This window comes from Ambystoma mexicanum, chromosome 4p (genome assembly GCF_040938575.1).
Source record: "Ambystoma mexicanum isolate Mex_15411 chromosome 4p, UKY_AmexF1_1, whole genome shotgun sequence".
In the NCBI taxonomy this organism is placed as follows: domain Eukaryota; kingdom Metazoa; phylum Chordata; class Amphibia; order Caudata; family Ambystomatidae; genus Ambystoma; species Ambystoma mexicanum.
Genome location: NC_090927.1, coordinates 1,066,091,231 through 1,066,105,269, shown reverse-complemented (window position 1 = coordinate 1,066,105,269; position 14,039 = coordinate 1,066,091,231). Strand labels below are relative to the sequence as shown.

The following is a 14,039-nucleotide window of genomic DNA, read 5'->3' as shown; positions in this document are numbered from 1 at the left end:
AAAGTACACTTTGTGGCAAGCAAAACCAATGTCACCAAGTCATAGATCAGACTTTGCGCTGATCCATCCCACTTTGCGCTGCGCTCGAGTGCTTTGAGTGACACAAAGCGTAAAGCGCGGGAAGGGCCAGTGCAAAGAAATAAATAGGTGGGGAAACATGCAAAATCCCCATTCCATACGGAAAATGAGGAAGAACGAGGGCGTGGGGAGGGACGCACCATGCAAACAGCAAGCACACCCAATCGAGCGCAATGGAAACGGTATTGATGGAATCCATCGCGCAATTGTCTGGAGTCCAAAGGGGAGCGCACATCTCACGATCTTTCCGCCACATGATACCCGTCACAAAGTACAAAACCTAATTAAAAAAGCCTGCAACGCAACCCTTCTGAAAATAGGACTCCCACAATGCCATACACCGCTTTAGTAGAACACAAATAATATGGTCAAACCAAGCAACATTTTGGAAGACTAGCCATTCAGGCTTGTCAGCAAGCACACAATAAAAAGTGCCCCAGTCTAGAGATCACATTTCTTCATCACAGCCCCAAGTAAGCATGGGCAATATGAAAGCGTTTAATTGTAATTGATGTATTCATTTCTTCTTTTTTTTATTAAGTGCATTTGGTTACACTTAGTGACCTTTTACACTTATTTATTAATATTTAATGAAATGACCATTATCGAAATTGCACATAGTCACGTACGTGTTTCAACCCAGAAAGCATCCTCTAACAAGGTTTTTTTTAAAGCGCAAGGGCAAATATCCCTTACACAGACAAAATCCTAAAACACGGAAAGCAACCCTGACAATCTCATCTGCAACCATCATATTTCATACGCTCCTTTCATACATCAAAAATCAATATAAAACAAACATCAATGAATCTGGTGAAACTATTGGTTTAAAGCACTGCCCATGTGTGCCATTCCTATTTGAAGCATCCTTGACTTTGTTTCTGCAGCCTGGGCTTGTTAGCAATTTCAAGGTAATGTACAGGACTTGCTGGTATGGTAAATTAATTGCTTAGAATACAAAGAAAGTCCAACATTTTAATGTGACTGTCGAATTTGTTGACTGTCGACACGAGTTCAGGCTACCAGTATTTTGTAGAACTTGAGATGAAGTTTTGGAGCGACCTTCTCTAAACCATTTGGAAGTCGCTTTTATCAATACCATAAATTTGGCGTTGTCGTGGAAGTTATTACCACAATTGATAAGGTATGTAAATAAATATATACTCTAACACCCTTTTTTGGATCAGGGTGCTGATGTTTGTAGTCTAAATTATAAGATACAAACAGCCGTACAAAATTAGTAATAGATTTTGTTTTATTCCACAGGGAGTCAATTTTAGAAATTCTATGGCTGCAAGAAAGTGGTAGGAGGAATCACCATCACCTTTGAGAGAAAAAAACACATATCACTTTACCCCTGATGAATGTCCCACATTAATCTGTGTTTCTAGGACAGAAACTTGTACAAGTTGGGTTACTGAGCAAGGACCAATAAACCTAGTTAAAAGAGAAATTTCTCCAGTGTGGAGTTCCACACGGAGTCAATTTACAGACCAGCAGAATCAACCCATATTCGGGATTTGTATGTGTTTTGTGAAGTACAGTCTTTTGATGTTTTATATATTATGTGTTTAACTATGAATTTTATGTAATGTGATCATTTTAAGAGAGTTATAATTAAATAAATTAATGTATGAACAAGTATATTCGGGAATATACGATCCCTGGCGTTTGTCACCTCTGTGGTATATTGTACGGTGTTTACACCCTTTTTTTGTTATATATACTATTAGGTTTATCCATGTGGTAAAGAGTGTCATTTGATCCATTAAAACATGGTTTTTGCCGTTTGAGAAAAGCACATCTTTCAAAACAGGAAACCCTGGCATTCCATTAATTTGCATGTGATTTGACAAGTGCCACATCATGCATGTAAATGCAAATTTTCCCAGAATGCACGTATAACAGCTACATCTTCTGCCATTCAGCCTGTAGAGGAGGTCCCAAGTACAGCCCGCACTCCAACCATCCCTTTTGAAGTACCAGGAACGTTCACGCCGAAATATGTGACGTGTGATGAGCAAATAAACCAGCAGAGAGCCGCAGTGGGGCTCTTCCAGTACCTATCAGAAGAGCAGCACCTATTTAAATACCTATGCCTAACAAACCATGGTCAGTAGGGTTCCCATTGAGAAAACCATATCAACAAAGGAAACGAAATGAAGATCGTCTGAGTACAATCACTGAAGAAACCAAAAAGGTCTTAAAGGAAGACGAATGGTGAAGACACCAGAACCCGGACTGACTCACACATAGAAGAGATGACGACCAGAGAATGACGTAAAGAGACGAAACACCATGGACAAGGACCTAAAGTGAAAGGACGAGGTCAAATGTAAGAAGCTTAAGGTTAGCACGACGAAGATGTTCAACCAGTTTACGCATGTAAATATGCTTGGAACTGAAAGAAAGCTAAGAAAATCGTGCGGCTTACTATGCTTAATAGAGAAATAGAGTGCGGCAAGCACCCCCTATCCATATCTACCTCAGGAGAAACACGTTATATAAGTATACTTCTACTTTTCACAAGAAGCAGAATTAACCAAAGGTTACTAAAGGCCAGACAAGGAAAGCTTCATATTTAACAAATCAAGAATAAAAAGAAGAACGAAACTCAGCAGAGGCAAATCGTGCCTAAAAAAACAACGTCATATCAGGTAAAATAGATGAACAGTAGTTACAATTAATGAAGCAAGGAACAGAATAGCCTGTTCTGAAAGGTCGAGATAAGAAGCCGAAGGCAGGTGGTGGGTAAAGTGAAAATCAAATACAAGAATTACATGAAGAAGAGGCAAATTCACGGTGTCTGAATCAAGTGACCGGCCGAGCGAGAAGAAGTGAGACTTTCACACCTACGCATGGCAGGGGGCCAGGCGAAGATATTAGAAAGGAGATGCAGTCTCGAGGCCAACCACAGTGAAATAATTGACACATGGCCACTAAAGTGATGATTGATTGTAACAATAATTGGAGGAACGCCGGGGGATTTGGGGGGCACCCTGCACCTGGCCGACCATTCTGCATGCTGCTAGGCAAAGTGGAAAAGTATGAGAGGGGTTGATGCCAACCCAATCATAGTGGACCAAGTAATCTAGGGTCCTATAGTTAGTAGAACCAATGGGATGTCGTACTTTTAGGGACGTCTACAGTAGCCATTTTGTAGGTGGGGCTTAGATGTCCCACCTGACAATGTTTACCCAATCCCCTTACTCTGTTACCATAAACAGATATAGTACCTATATTAAAGTTACCTTTCTAGAACCAATAGACTTGCATGCCAACTTTTAAGCATTAAACATCAGTGGTGACGAGTTTTTAGCATAAATGAAGTGTTTTTTATGAAGTTCGTAGGAGTTGTGAAGTGAGAGAGAAGATCACGCATCCGCTGATATTCATGAGACTCCCCGTTTTTTGTACTTGTCACTAAACTGACTCCCTTTGCCAAACCGTTGAGTTGTCATTATTGATTTGGTGGTGGAGTATTAATCTGCACCCCCATCCATCTCATGGGTGCTGCTATCTTATCTTAAAGTGCTATTGTGCAAACCCTAGCTCAATGGGCTGGTTTGGGGTCCCGGTGTACACTTGGTAGGAGAGAATGGTTTAACAAGTAAGGGAAACGTAACGGAGGGAGGCGGGAAAACAAAATATAGTCAGAAGTAGAGTAGAATATATATATATATATATATATATGTATATAAGGGGAAGTAAATAGTGACTAAAAGGGTGTCTAAGTAGCAAAGGAGGATACCGGGGAGGACACCTGAGAAGAGAAAGGATACTGGGGAGGACACCCGAGAAGAGAGAGGATACCGGGGAGGACACCCGAGAAGAGAGAGGATACGCCTAATTCCTATGCTTTAATACAGCGGCTAGAAGAAACTTGCATCCATAGATCTGAATAAAATAGGAACAAATAGGTCACCACAGCGGTTAAAGACGCCTGTGAAAGGGACGAGTTTACACTCCATGTCGGGGTAACATTAGGGGCAGAGGTCTGTGTAACCAGCTGGAGTTTGTCTAGTATGTTAACATATGTCTTATGTGTTATTTGTTGTGACGTCATAGGACAACATTTTTCCTTTGAAGAACTAGCATAAAAACTACACGATTAATTAACTAAGATATTGTAGAGTACAAATTGATGTTTGTTGATTAAAGAAGGAGATATAAAATGTTTGCGGAAAAATGGGATTGGAGCTTGCGACGATTGGTGCTCGCTCATATTGTTGAAGTTGTTTGAAGAAACGAAAGACATTAACAAGTGTTATATAAAGAGAAAGTGAACAGATTTAAATATGGAAGACATGACTCCATTAGTACATCTGTGCAAACAGTTGCCAAAACATGCACCTAAGCAGAAAAAGTACAGTGCAGAATGGGTTAAAGGAACCACAAACAAAATGTTTATGCTGTGGCCCCAGGGTGGATCGTTATCTAAAACGGTCCTACAACACATGATGACATACTTGCACGCTACATACACGGGCAAAAAGTTAGACAAACGCCTAGCTAGTCTAGTGCTTTGGAAGATATATCAACAGGATAAGGAGGAGGAGCTGCCATTAGACTGGATACTTAACGTATGCACAGAGGGGGTGAGATGCCTTCAGCACCACCCGCCCCATCTGAAACGAAAACTGAGGGCAGCAAGGACGAAGGGTTATACCTGCTAAGAGAATTAAAGCAGCTACAGGGTATAGCAATCCGGCATATGAGTCACCTACGCAAAGTAGTGACGGAAACCTAGACAAGGATAAGGATGGAGATATCACTTCCAAAGCCCCGAGGGACAAGGAGAGACGCGAGAACGAGAGAAAAGAACAGGCACAAGCAAGTACATCTCTCGACATGGAGAGAGAAGGCAAAAGATGGAAAGGAAGTGAGGATATAACTGAGGAGATAGCATTCAAACAGAACAAATGGATGGGAGGGCAGATTTTATTGAAGCTCGATGGTAAAGGCATAGATGACATGAAAAAAAGAGAAGCTAGATGATTTACAGAGAAAAGAGAAGGAAAAAGAAAAAGGATTGAGAGACGAAAGAATAAGGAAAAAAGATAGGCAGAGATGAGAACAGTTATATCGCGAAGAGCAAGAAAGGTTACACAATCATAAACAGGAGCAGCGAAGGATAGAAGAAGAACAAAGGATACAGGAGAAAAGAATAAAGAGACGAAGGGATGAGGAAATCCGAAGGGCAAATGAACATAGAGGTGCAAAGAAAGAGGAAGAAGATAGGGTTAGAGAAGAAGCGAGGAAGCGCAGAGAATTTGATGACGATGTAGAACGTAAGCAAAAACAAAGAGCATGTGATCGTGAATATCTGGTAAGGGAGGTTAAAAAACCTGAGCCAGTAGTAGATTGGGAAGATATAGAAGAATTCTTTCCTGAGTACGATTCAGTACCAGGCACGTCTAGGGCAAATATTGAGGATGACTTCGACACCATAAGCATCGGAGAGACGATCGATAGAATATATGAAGAAATGGGGCTGGAAAAAGTACCTCAAGGGGAGGGGGAAGACGAGCGCCTGGAGAGCACTCAGCTTTACGATGCTGAGGACGCCTCCCGAAGTAGTAGAAATAGAGAGCTGTCCCTAGATAAGTTGAAATAAGTAAGAACAAGGAGGATGTGAGAAGTTGCACGAGTTGGGCATGTGGAAAAGGAGGAAGAGAGGAGACGCGAAAAACGGCTTTCAGGAGGAAAAGGGATAAGATGGTCAGATTCTAGTGGGTCTACACCGAGGGCATCAGAATCAGCCACACAGTCAGACCGACACAAAGGAGTATCTTACGGTCAGAGGGGGCTGTCCTCCCCACCCTATGTGCGCCGGCTAATGACGTTGCCAGGTAGGCGGCGATGCGGGAATATTACTCCTGCAATACACAGAAGAACAATGGAGGAAGAGAGAGAGGGCCATGCATCCCAATTGCCGTTGCTCAAGAAAGGTGGAACGAGACCACAGTATATTCCATGGCCACACATGGATTGGGAAAACCTGAAAAATAAGCTTCCAATGTTGACATTGGGAGCTGGAAAATGGATACACAAGCTAGAAAAAATGACGGGAGGGAACACGTTATCTATAGGGAATATCAAAGGTCTCTTAATTACCATACTTGGTGATAGAGCAGACGATGTGTGGACACAGGCAGGTTACCCTGGCGTAACCACAGTTAATTCTGCGCTTGACGGAGCACCGTTTAACAATTGCAGAGCCGTGGTATGGAAAGCATTACGATTGCTATATCTGGATATTTCTGATATGAGAGCTATAATGACATGTAAGATGAAGGAGTCAGAGCTTTACATCCAGAATTTCCAAGACACGTGGGTACTCGAGACTCGTGAATCTTGGGGGAAATCTATACCTGTGTTTTACCACATATTGTGCCAAGGGCTGCCAGATCCGGTACAGAAACAGCTCAAGAAATTGGTAGGAATCGAGGCCAAACCGTGGTCTGAAATACAGTTAACCATAGCACACTATTGCCGGTTGCTACAAGAAAAGAATAGCAAAAAAGAGGCTGCACGAAAGGGTGAAGAGGCAAAATTAGTGTAGAAGAAATTGTCAAAATATGCCATTGAAGGGGCAATGATAACTAGCACAGACGGGTCAAGCATGCATCAAGTCAATAACCCACAACAGAATAATCAGGGCAATACTAGGTTTTATCCCAGGGGAAGAGGATTCAGAGAAAGACAATGGCAGAGTAATCAGGGAGGTTTTCAGAGTAATCAGGAGGCTTTCAAAACATGCAAAATGGCAATCAAGATATATCAAATGGGTAAATAATTAGACCATCGCCAATATGTTGGTTGTGTGGGATGACAGGACATGTAGCACGCACCTGCAGAAGTTAAGGCATGATGCAAAATGACCGAGGAACAAGAGCAAGTATGGTGAATCCATCTGTGTTTTTACAACAGGGAGGAAATGGAGTTGCACAGAATCACATGGTGCAACAACAAATGCCAGGAGCACAACAAAACTTGCAACCTCAAAATTCGATGAGTTTTCCACTAGGACAGTCTCAACAGTCGCTGATGCAACTGTCACAGACTGTAAGTACAGGTCAGGCTGTGAACCCTGGAATGAGGAGTAAAACTGGTGATGGGGGAAGTTAATTCGCACAAGGTGGGACAAAATTATATATGGACTAGGACAGCTCACTGGGAACCCTGATGTGTTCTATCCTACCAGTGACACCAGACCCTCACCAGGAATCAAGGGTGGATGTCGTAATAGGGGATAAACAATATTCCTTCTTAGTTGACACGGGTGCAACACGTTCGTGTATACGTGAAGGCAAGTTTTCCTTGTCTGGCGATGCTATAAATACTCAGAGTTTCACAGGAGCTACAAGTCGTGTTCCTTTTACAGACGCACTTCCAGTCTCTATAGGAGAATGTGAGATGAATGTACCACTATTATATTCGCAACAAACCCCAGTAAACATCTTGGGTCGAGATCTAATGACAAAGTTAAACATGACAATCTCGTTCACGGAGATGGGCATAGTATGTTCAACTCCAGGAATGCACTACTTGAACGTATGCAAAATGATTAGAGCATATGCAGGATGCACAGCTATGAGGGCTGTACCATTAGAGCCAGAAATATTTGTGTATGGAGTACGCATGCTAATGGCAGGGCTGCCAGGCCTTGCTGAGAAAACCATGAGGACCCTAGACGAATTTCTATTTAGGCCAAGAATACCTATGCACGAGGAAAAGGGACAAGTATTTCCCTTGATGATACACACAGCCGCGATACGAGGGAAAATGGCTTTGATTGATGGTTGTGATGATGAAGGCCGACACTGGTGCACAATATTCGCCATTGAAGAAGGGTATAGATTGACTGACGTCACTGATGACAATCTGTTTGACGAGCAAGCAGATAGGGGAGAAACAGCAGTTGAGGTAAACCTCACTTTTTGATTGAAAATGATCAAAAGAGAAGTGCCTGAGAGAATGATGTTGGCACAGAACCGTTCTGAATATTTTGAGGACGACATGGCCCAGGAAGCCTGTCTCAGTGTGGGCCACAGGCCCCTCTGAAGTAGGCTTATTGAAAGGAGTCTGAGAAGTGAAAATTAAACTAAAGCCAGGAGCAATTCTTCCAAAAGCACGACAATACCCCATGTCCAGGGAGGCAGATGAAGGAATTTTTAAGACAATTTCAGCTATGATGGAGCAGGGCATCTTAGTGACATCAGAATCGTCATTCCACACTGCGGTTTACCTGATTAAAAAATCAAAGGGAGCGTCTTGGCGTTTAATTCAGGATTTACGGCCAATAAACTATATTGTTGAGGCCGAGTTCCCTTTAGTCCCTAACCTGGCTACAATCCTATGTAATATACCTGCTGAGGCAATTTCACAGTGATTGACTTAAAAAATGCATTTTTCACAATCCCATTGCATCGATACTCACAAGATCTGACGTCATTTACGTTCAGACAAATGCGCCTGAAAAGCACAAGGCTTCCCCAGGGTTACTGTGAGTCTCCTTCTATTTTTAACAGAGTCCTGCAGATGGACCTAAGCAATATTGCATTCGAAAGTGTTGTCTTACAATATGTGGATGGCATCTTAATTTGCAGCATGACAGAGGAGAGATGCAGACACAATTCTGTTCTGCTATTTGACTATATTGGCTGAAAAAGGATATAAGGTTGACAAGAAAAGTTACAATATTGTCAACAAGAAGTGCTATACATAGGTCAGCTGATCTCACATGAGGGGAAAAGGATTACCCCAGAAAGGGCTGAAGCCATACTGAACACGGATAAGCCACACACGATAAAACAGATGCAGAGCTTTTTAGGCCTTTGCAATTATGTCAGGGCATAGGTCTTCGACTATAGCTCATATAACAAGCCCTTGCTACAGGCTCTAATGAAGGCACAGGTGATGAAAGAAAAGAATGAATGGTCTGAGACCATGGAGGAAGGGTTTGCTGCGCTCAAGAGAGCCATTTGCACGGCACCAGCTTTAGGGATTCCCAATTATGCAGAGGAATTCTACCTGTTTTCACACAAAAATGGCAGCGTTATGACGGCAGTGCTCACACAGAGAACCACATTGGGGTACAAGCCCCTGGCATATTATAGTGGAAATTTGGACCCAGTGATGAGAGGTCATTTCCCTTGCGAACAAAGTTTAGCTGCCATAACGTTCGTCATAGAGAAGGCTACAACCATTGTGATGGGATGCTCAATGACGTTGCACGTCGAGCACTCGCTATTTGCTATTCTAGAGAAACCGACATCTCAGAGAGCTTCTGCTTATGAAGTGATCATATTGAATCCATCGATTAAGGTATTCCGATGCAAGATAGTGAACCCAACCATGTTCCTAGCAGAACCAGTCACTGAAGGAGAGCCAATACATGACTGTGCCCATTATGAAGAATTCTATGATGAAATTCCCAGAGTAAAAGAAAATGCATTGGCAGAGGAGAAATTGTCTTCGTTGACGGTTCCTCGAGAATCGATAAAAACGATGGACAAGATATACAGGCGCTGCTGTAATGAAGCACACTGCAAATGGAGAGTTTCAAGTGCTTCTTAGTGCATGATTACCATCTCATTATTCAGCACAGGCTGCAGAATTATTGGCGTTGATACTCGCGATTGAGAATCATGCAGACCAGGAAGTAACTGTTTACAGTGACTCCACCTATGTGACATCAAGAGTGCACGCAGTCTTAGTGTGCTGGAAAAGGAGGGGCTACCTCCGAGCGGATGGCAAACCAGTACAGAACGCAGCCCTATTGGATAAGCTGATTAAAGTTCTATGCTCCCAGTGGGCATAGCAGTCGTGAAATGTGCTGCCCACACGAAGGGGACAGATTTTATCTCAAGTGGAAATCAAGCAGCAGACACAGAAGCCAAGCATATGGCATCCAAGAGCAAGACGATCATAGATGTGGAAGTCACTAATGTAAATGAAAAAATGATTGTCGCACAGAGTGAACCTGGAAGCTACAATAACATGGGACAAACGCAGTTAATGGAACTCCAAGGGGAGGCACCACAAGAGGAGAAAAATGTTTACAAGCGGCAAGGGTGTTCTTTAAACCCCTCCGAAAGCTTGTGGCGACAAGACAGCACTGGTAAACCAGTAATGCCTATAGCCCTGTTAAGAATAGCATTGGAACAGTTACACTATCCAGCGCACATGACAAAAGAGAATCTCGTGGCAACACTCGCTGAAGACTGGTTCATACCAAACTTAGCAGAGCACACTGCATTTTTTATGGTGAACTGTATAATTTGCCAACAGTTCAGGGCTGGGCACACACTAAAACTAATTAGAGGAGTCATCCCAAGGCCCAATGGACCTTTTCAGCACTCGCATGTCCGTTACGTCGATATGATACAAGTATGTAACAGGTACAGGTATCTAATTGTTGTGGTGTGTCCATTCTCTAGATGGATAGAAGCAGGTCCATGTACACACCCAGATTCTACCTGTGCATCCACATTTTTAGTGAGAGAGGTATTTCCCAGGTGGGGAGTATGTGAAGTCATGAGATCAGATAATTGAACTCACTTTGTCAATGAAGTTTTTGAACAGATTAGCTTGTTGCTTGGTATAAAGCACAAGTTCTCATCAGCGTATATCCCGCAAGGTAACAGGATATGTGAGAAGCTCACTGGCTTGTTAAAGGAAAGGATAGCCAAGTTGAAGCTTACTCTAAGAAAGGGATGGTTACACTGCCTTCCTTTGCCACTGTATGCAGTCATAAACCAGCCTGGTTCTGACCACCATCTTACGCCGCATGAAACAGCAATAGGAAGAAGAATGCACACTCCCCTGACACCCTGAGACAGAGCTAGGTGTGATGCCCAGCCGACAAGAGAAATCTTAGGGTCTGAAATACAAAATTACTTGAATTGCATGACATCTTGTCTTACTGTAATTTCAGGCCAGATGCAGCGACGACGAAAAGGGTGCAGGGCAGCATGGAACAAAGAAGGAGATACTAATGCAGGCACAGCTCAGAGCCTATGTATTCCATCAATCTTCCCTGGAGACACCATCCTGGCAAAAAACCACACTAGAAAGAAGTGAGACGAGCCAAGGTTTAATGGTCCCTTTATAGTGGAAGACTGCACTCCCTCTGCAGTGAAGCTGCAAGGAAGAAGAGCTTGGATCTTTTTGGGTGACATCAAGCCATACATTGGAGAAGGTCCCCTGCCTGCACCCCAACACGTAGAGACTACAGATGATGGGGAAGAACCACAGCACGTGCAGACGCGATCCATGACGAGGAAGAAGGACGCATGACCAGCAGCAAAACAAAGACAAAGAACTTTTGTGCAAAGTTGTGGCTTCCTTTGAGACATTTCTCTGAGCAAAAGGAGGTTAAGGCCATAAAAACAGACACTCTGTGCATCCTAGTTGCAGGGTGAAGAAGAAAAGTGCACTTTTAAGCCACAACATAGTCTGTCGACTTTGAACTTTGGACTGAGGCACACTGAAGCCTTGATTAGAAAAGAACATGCCAAATTTTGATCGAGGAAACACAAATTGGAAGAAAATACAGTATCCTGATTCTTTCAAAACAGAGACTTTGTTTGGAATCACTTATGGTGTCCCACAGTAGCGACATCCCCAAGGACATACTAATATATTTCGAACTAGTACTGAGATCGTACCCGTCACTGGTGGGGAGGCTCACCAGTATCACTGACTTTCTTCAAGATCCTGAAAACAAAAAAAACATAAGGAGGCTACTCACTGTGATTGCCGAGCAATTCCTCCTACTTCCGGGATACTGCGAGGAAAAACCAAATGTCCCAAGCGGAGAAAGAAGCGAATAGGCTTATTAATGTACTGTTCTTTCGCCTAATTGAAGACTGTCCAGATCTCATCGGAAGAACCACGGACGTATTGACATTTCTTTTTGATCCAGCAAACACAGAACATTTAAGTATAATTCTGAACTATAATTCTGAGCTCCACGCGCACCGAAATTGTAGAAACTGTTCACAGTGAGTGAGGGCCAAACAGTTCCAAACTTCAATAAGAGCAGGACAAATGTCCCTGTCACCAGAAGATAGCAGATTGGCAAGCAACGTCTTTTTTCACCTAATCAAAGATTTCCCAGAACTTGTGGGAAGACCCACCAGTGTTGCTGTCCTCACATTCATCAGAGACTCAGCTAATTCTAAGCAGATAAGCATGCTCTTGCATGATATTGCAAGTTGAACTTTCTAACCATCAGCAGAACTATCTGAGAAGATTTTAAACTTTCTGCCAAGGGACAGATCGAGAAAGTAGTGGAAGAGACTTCACTTTTTGTTATACTGACAAGGACACAACATCTATTTGGGAATGAAGCAAATCAGAGGCACCGATTGGGAACTCATATATTTGGAACATGCACAGTAAAGAGACTTGCTGAATTATTCCCTGATTTTGATACTTCCCATAGCCTAGCAAGAGAACTTTCTCCAGAGATAATAAGACAATCCATTGTTCAGGCATGGAGGGACAATTGTTTCAATACCTGCAACACACAAAAAGAACTGGCAGAATCGAGAAATAATATTGTTTAAGAGTGTATTAAAAGTTAGCATCTTTCAACGGATGATTGAGATGGGGATTCAAAGCAGCAACCTTGTCCTCCCTTAGGAGGAGAGACGTTTGTATTTTTCGGGAAGTAAATGCTGTAGATTGAGCTATTATGTAGGGGTATTATGTACTTATGTATTATATTCATCATTGTTTTACTGTCACTGACGATTAGAACTGCATTTCATATTGGTGCACAAAGCGTTCCAATTCCAGTGCACCCACCTAATGATGCACGCATGAAACCTACGAAGGCACACAGACCTTACATAGTCATTCCAGTCCATAGGAGATCTGATGGTGGAATGCATGAACTTGAGATGGATGTGATTAGCAATGACACACACACATTTGTGGCAACAAGCCAAGTGAAAAGCCGGAGACAGGGTCGGCAAAGTATGAATGGAAAAAGGTTCCCGACAACCACACGCATGCAAACAATGAATGCACACACACCAGGCCTAGCGTCAATAACTGCAGAACCACAGGTCAAAGAAGAGGGGAGGGTTGGACAACCAACAATGAGAAGCTACCCTACAAGTGAAGTGATAAGACAAGTAGGAAAAGCTGAGCTCCTGAAGAGACAAGAGGAGTTGGAGAATAAACCAACAGAGACAACATTGACAGGCACACGTGATCCAATGAAGGGGACAAGTACAAGTTCTACACTACAGCCATATACTGGAACAATGGAAGAGTGGATATGGACATTTTTAACCAAAAGAAAAAGAATGCAAGAGGAGAAGGAAAGAATTGCCAGACTTTCCTCCACTCGACTGGCACAGATTAAGGTACTTGCATCATGGATCAGGATACCTGAGAATCCTCCAGCAAGAAGAAGCCATAAGGATGCATTCAGGGATGTAGTTATAGCAAACTACATGAAAACCTTAAGAATCAAGAGAAGCATACAAGCAGACGACAGTGAACTCAATGATTACTTGGACAGCACAGCACATTTGGGAAACAACATCTGGTACCAGCACATGAAAGAAGTTGGAAGACGCAGTTCAGAGGGGGAATGCTTTGTTTGTGCACTCCAACCCTACAGCATGGGGAAATCAAAGATCTTTGTAGCCGTAGAAATGGATGTCCAGACAGCACACTGTCTATCACATGTAGCAATATGCAAGACCAGAGGCCAGTTCATGGGAAGTGATGCCTCACTGAAATGGGTAACTGAAGCAACTGATCCAAATGAAGATGATTATCTCCAGAACATAAAGACAAGAAACAATGGAAAGATGAAACACATTGTGATCACATATGAGAAGCCTGGAGTTAAAGGAGCAGAAATCAGAGGAGAAGTGAACCAGAAGCTAAATGTCCAAGGAAAAACTCCAAAGGCAGCTCAGAGATGGAAGAAA

At 42.7% G+C, this 14,039-nt stretch overlaps 1 protein-coding gene across 1 annotated transcript in view; it reads right to left on the bottom strand.

The window, feature by feature from the left end:
* LOC138452651 (amine sulfotransferase-like) overlaps positions 1-14,039 on the bottom strand; it is a 401,286-nt gene that overhangs the window by 144,464 nt on the left and 242,783 nt on the right. The window lies entirely within an intron of this gene.